Consider the following 11,956-nt stretch of genomic DNA (forward strand, 5'->3'; position numbering starts at 1 on the left):
GTGCCATGCCCTGCAGTGACCTATCCCAGAGGTAAAGGTCCTCTGAAGAGTCTCTCCCGTTGACTTGATCGTGATGGGTTTCATCTGCAGGGGATGGGGTGACGGCCTCTTGGGACAGCCCTGCGAGGAGCCAGGTCAGGTCCCATGTTCCTGATTCACTCCTTTGCCTCCTGTTTTGCTCCTTTGTGTTGTGGGGATGAGCCTTTTATCACATAACACTGACCAGTAGCAAAAAGTGTGAGAATGAATGGATCTGATCAGCTCTGCCTCGGGTGCTGGTGTCAGCCTGACAAAGATGGGATGCGTTGCCTTCACCGTTTTAATCTGAACCTCAACCAGGGCTATTGGAAAGCACCTGTGTGAGGGGCTCAAAGGTCTCATTTCCTAAAGAACCGTCCTTTCATATCTCTCCCTTCTTTCACCGCTTCTCTTTTGCTCTCCTCTCTATTGTCATTTTCTCTTTGACCATCGTGTTCGCCTCTATTCTCAAAAGCCGGCAGAGCGGCGAGCCGAGTGGCTGGCCGCGTGCCTCACCCCTCACAGGGGAGGCACATGTGAATGCTGAAGGCTCTCATCCTGGCAGGCACCCAAGCTCTCCGTGACAGCCTTTAAGCACCTGAAGCACACCGGAGGAATACCGAGAGATCTCAGCAGCACGGGCTGGGGTACCGGCAGACACGGAGCGATGGCACATCCCTGGAATACCGAGCAATTCACTCCTCGCCCTGGAATATTGAGTGACCCGGAGCCACCGATGCTCCCTGAATACCAAGCAGCTCTGCACCTTCGCAACTGCATCTGGAGGGAAGTGGTGTGACGTGGCTCGAAACCAATCCTTCTGCACAAAAGAAAAAAGGGGTTGAAAAGATGCAGAGAGTCAGTCTGAAGCTGTGGAGTTGGATCCTGAGCTGGGATTTTCCAAAGAACATGTAGACTACAAGGTGCTCAGGTGGTACTGAAGGATGTGATGGGAGCTGAGCACCTAATTCAGTCCTTCAGGAGCTTTTTAAAAACCCAGTCTAAGACTGAACTGGTGTGCAGAGAAACGCACTGATGTTCCTCAGGGGTGCTGGTGTCAGCAGCACAGCAAAGGCCACCTTGGCACTGGAGGCACTGGGTCAGGAAAGCTGCAGACATGGCTGTGAACTCTCAATGACCCACTCTTGAAGCCAAAACACTTCCCAATTTTCCCATTGCTAGGGTACCTTAGACAGGGGATACACAAAAATGGTTATTTGGAAACTCATTTTTTTCCCCTCCAGGGTATTAACACAAGCTTTACAAAGGCTTATAATCCCTTTAGACAACAGCAGCAAGAGCAGCAGCAACTACAAAGCCCTAAGCTTGGAACTCAATCCCCTGGTGACGGGCTGAACCCTCTGCTGAGGTTGCAAAGGAAGAGAAAGGTGTGAAGATATTTACATCAAACACATGGAACAAGAGGGGATTTTAATCAAACTTTTCTTTTTCATCTGTTCTTTCTTCTCTTGGAATCTGCTTTTTCTTTATCCTGATGAAATTCAGTGCTTGCTTTTTTCCTTTTTTTTTTCCCCGTAAAAAGGAGGATTTAAAAAAAAGTCACAATCCCCCCTGAAAACTCAGAGTATTAAAACTCCAGGGCAATGCATCTCCAAAATCTATAAGACTGTAAGAAGATAAGAGACAAAAACCCACAGAAATGTTTCCTCTCTGTGTCTTTGGAAGTTGCAGACGCGTGTATAATACCCCTAAGCCGGGGTAATCTGCTTGCCTCCTCCTGCCTTTCCTGATGCACGCGGATGTACTTAGCATTAATATTCCTCACACTACAGCAAATGAACACCCAGGAGGCAGCTGACTCAATCAGTGCTTGTTTTACTTACTGTGTATCACTGAGAAAAGACCATAAACTAGAGCACGACAGATCTGTAATGCTCATTTCAATATGCTTCCCCTGTTTGTTCCAGCCCTGATGAACTTTCATATTCAGCCAAAATAAAAGGAAAAAGAATTAAGAAATATATTATAACAAACACATTAGCAACGTGTGGTAAATTACCACTGGAGATTCCAGTTCCTCATGGTAGGAGCATTTGTGGATAAACACATTTGTTTACTTCATTTTTCCTGCTGCTTTCTCCAGCGTCTGATTATTCACTCAACGATGTCACGACTCCCGAGTCTGATGTCATGGCTGTTTCCGCAGCAACCCAACTGAATCAAAGGCAGTTCTGAAACCAGGTATGCTGGAGTAAAAATAATTCGGAAAAAAACATTTTTCCATTTCCTCCCCCCCCCCCCCATAAAATTGATGGGCTCCCATCAAAGCTGTTTGGAGACTGGTATTTATTTTAATTATGATGGCACAATCACAAAATGCAAAGGAGCTAGCTGTTATTTTTGGAACAGATACAGCTGCAGGGTAATTGAGAGAGAAGACTGTACAGACCATACAGATGAGCTTATTTCGTATGGCCGGAATCACACACCCGACTGGATGGGCTACGAGATGTTGCCCCCTGATTTCCCACTGTTGCTGGTGAAGATCTGTCCGTACAGTCAGCGGATCCGAGGATGAGAGAGGTTTGGATCTGCAGTGGGAGCACCGATACCTGCCTTGAAGTAGCCCCAATCTGTGCACACCTAAGTGAGGAGTGATGAATCCTTCTCTCCAGTTCCTTAATAACAAAGTCTGCCTTCCTTTCAGCTCCTCGCATACCTACTCACTTGAAACCTTGGTTTAACCCGTCCCACCATTGGTCACTGCATTGACTTGATCGTGAGGCTCCCAGAGAGGCTTTAATTGAATTTGCAGCAGAAGAAATAGATCTGGAGGGACAGAAAGAGAGATGATGCTGGGGCAGTGGAAAAAGCTTGAAGGAGACGAGTTGCCTCTGGGGGATATGAAGGCACGAAAGTTGCTTTGATTCAGGGAAACCAGAGAGAGGCTGGGAGTGGTGAAATGAGCTGTAGACCAGAACGAGTCTCTAAGGCGGCTCAGAAAACTTGGGTTTAATTTAGAGAGGAGTTTGGAACAACGGCTTAAATCAGAGGCACCAGGCAACGTTGGTTTAGGGGACGTTTCCAGTGAGCGGCTTAGCAGAGCCGTGGAAGGGTTTTGGAGGGAAGCTGGCTGAAAAGCAACGCTTAACGAACCAGAAACCGGGTACAGGAGCTGGTGGCTGCGACGGTACGGCTGCTCCGAGCTGGTGTACGTACGAGTTTGGGGGATGAGGGGAGTTTTGTTGGCAGCGAGGTTCATCTGGGCCCCAGCTCCGAGGGACGGACGTGGTTTCGTGGTCAGCGAGAGGTTCTGCAGCTGGTCAGCCAACTCAGGTGCCATCAGGCAGGCTTTGCTTGACTCACGGGCAGTAGGAGGAAAGTTAATTCAGCAGCAGCTAGAAGGCGTGCTTTTCACGCTCTAGTGACTCTCTATTTACTGCATTCATTAGCTTCAAAGCCAAGATTAGCCTGTGGGATCCCTGCCTCCTGCCTTGTGACCTGGATGCGTCTTTGCCCGTCCTCTCTGCTGCATTGTTTCCTAACAGGCTGTTATTAGGACAGGCTGCTATTACAGCGGGGCCTGGGCGGCGGGAGCCCTCGCAGCTCCGCGCTGCGATCTGAAGTCTGTACGTGTCCTTTACGTCTGATAAACAAACAATAGGGTTGCCTCCTGTGCTCACCTGCTTTGTGTTTTAATTGGTTCAGGCTCAAAAACACGCAGAAGGGCTGAGCTGTCTCAGCAATGTGTAATATACCCGATTCACAGGAATTTGCGTCTCAGTATGGGGCATGTCATTCAAACGTTTTCTGCTTCAGCGTTGGTGACATTCGGTTCGCTTTCAGTCTCCTGTACGTAAGAAAAGCAATCACACATTCTGGGGGCCTCAAAGCAAGCTCTGTTGTGATAATTCTGTTTTCCTTCCTTTTATATTTTTTTAATGTTCCCTGCCCAGAGTGTGTGTGCAATTACAATACCAATGATAACCCAGGTTGCCACGTCTTCCTTCCTTCCTTCCTATGATTCTATGAGTTCTTCAAGAACATCTCTCTCTCTTTTTTTTTTCTAGGAATTAGAATTGGCTCCTCAAAACCAGGAGGGACCAATACAAGATGGGTGACACAACACAGGAGCACCACGAAGCAAACCATTTGCCCTGCTCCAGGAGCCAGAGTTGTAGCACTCAGCCTGGGGACAGATCTGAGTTACCTCCACAAAAAAGAGTCACTTGAGCACAATGTCTGCAAACTCAACCACCTTCTCATTGCTACGCTTCCTGAATCCTGAATAAAGGAGAAAAAGGGGTGGTGACACAATCCTACAGGATTGCTCACTCTGAAGACTAAGGTAAGGACAGCATACACTGACAGGTCACAGGGAGCTTCTCCTCCAGTGCCAGCTCCTGTTTTGATGCCATCTCTGGGCTCCTGGCATGATGTGATCTCTGCCCACCTACAAATGCCCAGCTCCAGCTCTCTTTGGTCTGTGCAGTGGCCCTTCTTCACTGGAGAAGGCCCAAATTACTGGTGGGAAAGGACAGGAGGATGCCAGTTTAGCCACAAGGAAAGGCCTGTGCCAGCAGCATGTCAGTTCTTCCTCTCCTCAAAGGTTTCCACAGTCCCTCCTCTACCCCTCTTCCCTCACAACCCTGCTGCCCTAGTGAGAGCTCTTAGCCAGCTACTGCCACTTCATTGACATCTTCAAGAGATGCACATGTTGCCCTCCACTTGCCCGATACATCCCATGCTCTGTGCCACAGCTCCCGGTAATGCTGAGTCCTCTCAGTGCTGCAGCCCTGAGCTATCAAACAGACCTGGCTGTCCTAACCCTATTCAGTGCCCCCTTTTCAGCACACCTTTGCAAAGGCTGGGGAAGAAATCCCGCTTCCCCAGACAGATGGGGATGATTCATGGCACACGGAGCAGGCAGCCCTTCTAATTCGAAGGCCTGGAGTAGGTGTGCTCTTGGCCTGCTTAAAATAGATCATCGTTTTTGTGTCAGCATGTCTTGCCCCTCCACCCCCCACAACGTTTGCTGATTACATCCTTGTAGTGTCACCTGCACATCAAGTTTTTGAGCGTGGCAGCCGAGTCCTGAGCTTGGAGGGAGATCAGGTATACTGAGGAAGAAAAGAAAAGCTTCTTCAGTATAGTCGTGAGAGGAGAAGAAATGAGAGGGAGTACAGAAAATACCTGTCTCTGTCTTCCCTTCTCCTTCCATTCAACAGTGAGGCTCTTACCCAACTACCTAATGGTGTGCAATTGCTAATGTTGTGAGAAGTTCTTGGCAGCCACCAGATCAGAATAAAGAGCTGGAAGCATTACTGCTACTTTTTCTGGGTTGAAGTGAGGTGGAGAAACCACGACATAACCCTCAGGACCTGGTAGTACACCAGCAGCAGTGCAGTGAGTGCTTCTGGGACTAATGCTGGAGGTGATGCTCACTGGGTACCGTTCCCCACATCACTCCTGCTTGCAGAAGGGCTGAGAAATCTTTAAGGTATGTCTCCCTGCTCGTGTATATGCAGCACTCATACATGAAATCACCTTAGCCCCCAAAAGTAATACTAAATAGTGCTAAAACAGGTCCCCTACCTCCATTTGAATGACATAAACTGAAAATTTGGCTGCTTTGGGGAGCAGATAGCACTTTTCTGCCTGAATGCAAGTTGTTTACCTCACAATCCATAATGGATCCTAAAAAAATGTAGTTTTATTTTTCTTACAGGCATCTAGCTAATGGATGAAGTAATGTAGTGAGGCTATTGTATTTCATTCAATAGCCTATATGTAGATTTGTTGTGAAGGATAAAATGTTCCCTCTTCAAACACTAACCATGGGAGTGCAGTCTACCGCTGACCTTGTGCGCTGTGCTGTGTGCAGCTAACAATACAAGCGCAGACTATAGGCAGCGCAAGCACAGAAATGTTTGTTTGAATAGCAGAGACTTCCTCCACAGCGCATGTGTCAGTATTTGCCTGTGTATAAGGTACAATTATTCACAGGTTTTAAGGTTTGAATGAATACCTCTGATTTCTAATTGCCCTGAAAAAATAAAAATATGGTTGTTTGTAACTTGCCATGTATGAATATTTGGACTTAAAATATTTCAGATCCACAAGCTCCCACTCCTTTTTGTGTATGGGTATATGTGCTTCCACTAACAACAGTCTGTGGTCTTCCTTCTCTCTCCCCAGAAACAGTTTTATTTCTGAAGAGTAACAATCGGCATCCATGCAGGCTTTTAAAGCCAACGTTTCTAATTATGGGTGAAGTGAGTTCTGTTGATAACCTGTAAAACATTTTCATAACTTATGAGGTGCAAAAAGATTAGCTGAACTTATGATGGTATTATTCTGTGCTGTCAGTGTATTAATAGAGCGCGCTAATGGAGCTGTTCTCCCATCTCAGTGGGATGGGATCCACCTCATTTCATTAACCACCTGAGAGTTAGATATCTTGTCTAGGCTGGTTGTTCAGGATCTTTCTGAAGTCTCTGTGCAGTGTTAGACATCTCAGGGAACAACTAGTCTCATACTAATGCTGATATCCAGATAGATGGAAGGAATAATCTGTCTTCCTGCAGATGCCAGTCACCCTCGGGGTGCACCTTCAGGGGACGGAGAGACTAAGCCCCTAACTTGTAGCTGGCTAAATGTAGCTCAGAAGTTGTACTCCGATTAATTAACAAATTAATGAGTGTGTCAGTGGACTGGGGCTACACGAGGCAAGTCCTTAGTACTCAGTAGAACAGGAATGTTTCCTGGACAGACATCAGTTCCTGTCCTTGTACATTCCCCTAAAAGCCAGGCTCCCCAGAAGGGAACTGCCTGACTCACTCTGATTCACTCTGCTCTGGCTTCAGTACAGACCAGAGGGGGTTCCACCTGATACAAATATGGAAGGAAAGCACCAGAGATGATGCTGTGGCTGATTTCAGCACAATCAGAACCACCTTTTCATTCTTACCCAGAGGAAAGATAGATACTGTGCCCTAAGACATATGGTGTAAGCATGAGACATAGGAGCTCCTACATACCAGGTAAGTGTAAGGTGTGAACAGAATGGGCCTGAATTTCTTACAGTTCTAACACCACAAAGAATTGAAGTATGTTCCAGTAAGGGAATAAAGGACCTGCCACTGCCCATCCAAGGACTGTTACATGATCTCGTGGAAGAGCCTAGTCTTTACTCCTTTATTTCCTATTTTTAGAACATCCCTGATGTTTCATTCGGTTCTCCTTCCATGAGATTCCCATCAGGCCAGTGGAGGGCACTAGCTCAGATGAAATGATACAGATCCAGCACTAACTCTGTGCCCTCTGGCTCTTCTCGGCCCCTAGGCAATGTCTCACCACAAGCCATTAATGGCAGCAGTGCCGCCCTGCTGCCTTGCACATACATAGGCTTGCAGAGATGAATAAGATCCTATAAAGATATTCAGTGTCTAATTTCAGACATCTGACCTGGGTGTTAGAGATAAATGGCTAGAACCCCTAAAGCTCCTTGTAAAATCAGTGGAGAAGGGTTTGAAAAGATGGTAATTCGTGCCAGGCAGGATCCTAACTTAGCTCTTCTGAATCTGGAAGAGCTAATCACTGCAGAAGGGGCCTAGGAACATGACCCACTAAACTTGGATGCCCAAGATGTCTCACATGAGTCAGTGTGAATAAGAAATGATGCATTAAGACTTTATTAGTATCTGACAGCCTTTTGATCATGGCATGGAGGGGAGATGTGAAGGTGGGATCGGTGCCAGCCTGTCTGACTCTGGGTTTGTTCCAGAACATGTCAGCTCATAGTGTCCTGCAGCCACCTCTCCACAGGCCTCTTCCTCCTTTAATTGATAGGCACAACCCCAGAAGTATTAAAACTATGCATCCCTCTCTTGAAGTTTAATTTATCTAATTTTCTAAAAATAAAGATTTCCTATTTCGTCTTCGCCAAGATAAAACTCTTTCCTCCACAAACCTCATCCTACTGCCCTTCTCTCTGAGCAGCAGACGTCTCTCAGGCCTCACAGGAGAAATTTTCCTCCAAATTGGTTCGTATCTACAGTCTCCATACTCAAAATCTTCCTCTCTGGGAACAGCATCTTCTCGAGCCCATGCTGGAAGCCTGCAAGCTTCTGTAGGCCATGTCCACCTGAGGCCATCCAACAGAATTTGCACAGCTCAAATGTAATTTGTGGTGCAGTTTTGGCTACCTGCTTTCTGCCTGCAGCTTCTGTTGTCTGTGGCTTTTGCTTCAGTCCCCGTAGGTCTAAAATCTTCCAGAATAATCCTCTCACAAGAGGTTGCCTGCTCCTCAGGTAGGCACCAATGGCTGCTGCTGTCCTGCATCACCCTGATGGGTATTATTCTCCTTTATGAATGGTACAACCAGAACCTTGCAATGATTTTTCCTGGTAATCTAATGCAGATTTTCTTTTGTGTGGAGCAGGGGGAGCATGGGGAGGGGCGTAGAAGGGGAGGCACCCAGGAAAACGTCAGTAAGTGTGTTTAGAGGGATGGCGTTCCTGCAACGAGCTCTGTTTGACTGGTGGAAAATGTCTTCTGCATTGATAGTAGCTAATGCAAAACACACCGCCTGCAGCTTTTTATTTTAATGTAGACATCTGAAAGTGACTGTATGATGGAGGGAGAAAGAGAAAGGTTATGTGTCTTCGCAGGCCCAAAATGGCAGTATAATGAATATAAAAGCTATCCTCTCCTCCTCTAATATATTCACTCACCATTCCACCCTCTTTTCTAGTGACTGTAAACAACATTTGTCATCAGCAATGGGCTACTTTTCATTATAAAACTGATCTGGAAACTACATTTTTATTTCATGTACATCAGCGGCGACGGGGGAAGAAACAGGCAAGGGGAAAATATATGTCGCTTGCAGGAGAGGGACCTGGGACAAGTGTTGCCTGTGCAATTCTGGGGATCATTCATAAGTCTGGCCTCCAAGACAGAAGATGGTCTAATGCCTCATTAAATCCTACTGAGCCAACGATGATGTATCATACCCTTTCAATCTTCAACTAAGTAATGCAGTTTAAAAAAACTAATTTGCACATGTTTAATGCATTCATTAAGCTATTAGTCTTTCAACAAGAGATTTAATAGCAAATTAACAGTTTTTATGAAAGAAAAAACAACAACAAAACTCCCCACTTAGTAGAATTACTTTTGTGTCAGAGCACAATACAGGGTAATGGGCAATTAGGGGTTTCAGAGAGGAGGATGGGAAGATGGGTTTAATTTGTGTTTGGTTTATAATTAGCTGGTGCATGGTGCTTAGAATGAAATGAAGTGGATCCCCTTGGTGGGTAAGACACTGATTTGGCCAGAAAGCACGGGGGCTAATAAAAATGAGGAAGATGATGGTTGGAGCTAAAAGAAATCAGAAGTCCATACCTGAGAAAACATTCTCATGTTGTGTAGCTTTCCATGCTCAAGTCAGACTTCTTGTGGTCAGACGCTGGAGACTGAGCTGGTGGTGACTTGGCATCAACGCAGGTCTTGCTGGAGCTTGTAGGAGTTTTGACACTAGCTGAAAGGCCAAGCTTCTTCAAAGCACAAACTTTGTACATTGGCTCATCAGAACATTTAAAACTCAGCAAAGTCCTTCTTTTAGGCCTGGGCTTAAAGATGAACAAACTCTTAAGCATTTTGCTTAATGAAGGTAGGTTTGTTCAGGCCCAAAGCCTGAATTTCAGACTCAATCCTCTTTAGCAGATACATGCCAGTGCAGATGGCTGGCACAGGGGCTATTTTGTGACTTCAGGTTTCAATAACTCCCTTAAAAAATATGTAAATCAACCAATCAATCAATCAATCAAATCCTTAATGAGAATAATGAAAGCCAGGGGAAAAAAAATCTGAGAGAGACTGAAGAATTGCAAACTCACGTTGTTATCTGAACTTGCTGAAAATAAGTCTAATTCATTCCCTGAAAAGAAACAAAGAAGTGGAGCTGTGCTTGTTTGCTTGTTTATTTTTAAATGCTCTTTCTAAGTTTTCTGTTTCTTTGAAAAGACAGTTGACAGAATATTGAACACCAAATCCACAGGATTCTTGGGCTTTTTTTTTTTTTCCAGATAAACTTTAGAATTTTTTTTCCTATCAGAAAAATTCTTTAAGGGATCCTACACTGAGCTTTGATTTTCAGCTGGAGAGAGAGAGAAAGAGAGAATAGTATAAAATCAATTTCTTAGAGGTCTGAAGAATCATAAATACAGTTTGAATCAATAGCCTGTGTGTGAGAGTTTGTGTGTGTCTTCCCTCGCACACATCTATTCAAATAACTGCTTTCCCACATTCAAATCCTTGCTTTCCAACGTGGAATATTAGTGTGAAGCAATGGATCCTGGATATAAATCTGCTTTTCCAAGACTTCTTTCCACATAGAGGATTCCCTCCTCTCACTGATACTGATTTTATGTAGCTACAAGCACATTGGCATTCAGGACAGGAAAAGACCCCTTATAAAAAAAGCACTTTTGGGCAAACTTTGTGGGCTTTAATCACCAGCCTAAAATTAAGCAGACGCTTAAGCCCAATCACGTGTAGGCAATGCAGCCACATCTCAGTGTCCTTCAATCTCTGCAGGCGAGGCCACGTTAATTCCTTGCATCACCACGGACACAAAGAGGAGTTTTGCAGCGTAACGATCTGGTAGGATCCTTAGGGCTGGAGGCTGAATGTATTTGCATCCAGATGCACTGTGTTCTGAATGCCGTTGTTCCAATATTTACCCAAGGTAATGGATAGTAGTAATAAGACTTTGCACTTCAGGAAGGGACGCTCAGAATTAACAAACTGGAAGTGTGCCTTGGCTGCGGGAGCTCCAGGTAAACACAGGCTGCCCACAGGTTTTTTTAAGTGGGAGATTCTTGGCTGTGTTTGGTGATAAAGCAGAGGTAAGGGGTGTACGGCCTGGCAGAGGAGGTTCCTGGAACCTGGAACCTAGGCTGCTAGGGATATGTATTAGTGCCAGAGGGTTTCCTGCCCTTTATTGCAGATTTTTAGATGTGCTGCTGAAACATGGCAGAAACTTGGGCTTATATATCTGTAGGCTAGAGGTGGCTGACTGCTTGGTCCCACGGCAGCAGATGTAACGCATGCTCTCAGCGCTATCCCCAACACTTGTGCAGCGACCGCTGCCAGCTCCTTCTCTCCACCTCCTTCAAGCCAAATGCTATTTTCCCACTTGCTCCCCTTCCCCGTATTCACTTCTTGAGTTCAGGGGCTGGGGAGGACCTCGGCAGCCTGCAGCCCCTGCTGGGGGTGGGCTTCACCCCACTGCTGCCCAGGCCCAGGCCCAGGCCGCGCTCCTCTGCTAGGCCTCTGCCTCTGAATTTCGTCGTGTCAGGTTTTTCTCCCCTGAGCAGCTTGGTGTGTGGGCTGCTGCCTGCTCTCTAAAAGCTTCTGAGATATATTTGTGGCTGCTCTGCTTGTTCTGATTCGGTTGGAACAAAAATAATTAAGGGACGGAAAGAAACGCGTGCATGTATGTGTGCATATGTGTGTGTATATTGAGGAAGTGTTTCTGAAGTGCACCACAGGACTGCACTGTGTTTTAAAGAAAGGTGTTAATATGGTAACGGTTCTGTTCTTGAGGCACAGTGAGGGTCCTGAGTGAGGAAAGTACCATGGGAGAGTCTTTGAATTTGGAAATTACACCAGAATCACAACTCTGCCCACAAATTTCTTGTAACTATCTTACATATACTGGGATGCAATGGTGATGGAGCAAGCCTCCTGCAGGCTTGTGAGGGAACAGTGTATGGTCAGAGGGCTGATCAGATCCTGTAAATGAATATTGCACATATAAGATTGAATAATTCTTCTATCTGGTCTTCAACTTGCTGGGATTAATTCACCTATGCAGAGAACTATGCACAGGGAATCTGCAACTTCTGCTGTACCTGGGTGTAATGGCTGATAAGGCAGATGTGCAAATTTCCTTAGTTGCCCTGGTGCT

This window comes from Anas acuta, chromosome 20, assembly GCF_963932015.1.
Source record: "Anas acuta chromosome 20, bAnaAcu1.1, whole genome shotgun sequence".
In the NCBI taxonomy this organism is placed as follows: domain Eukaryota; kingdom Metazoa; phylum Chordata; class Aves; order Anseriformes; family Anatidae; genus Anas; species Anas acuta.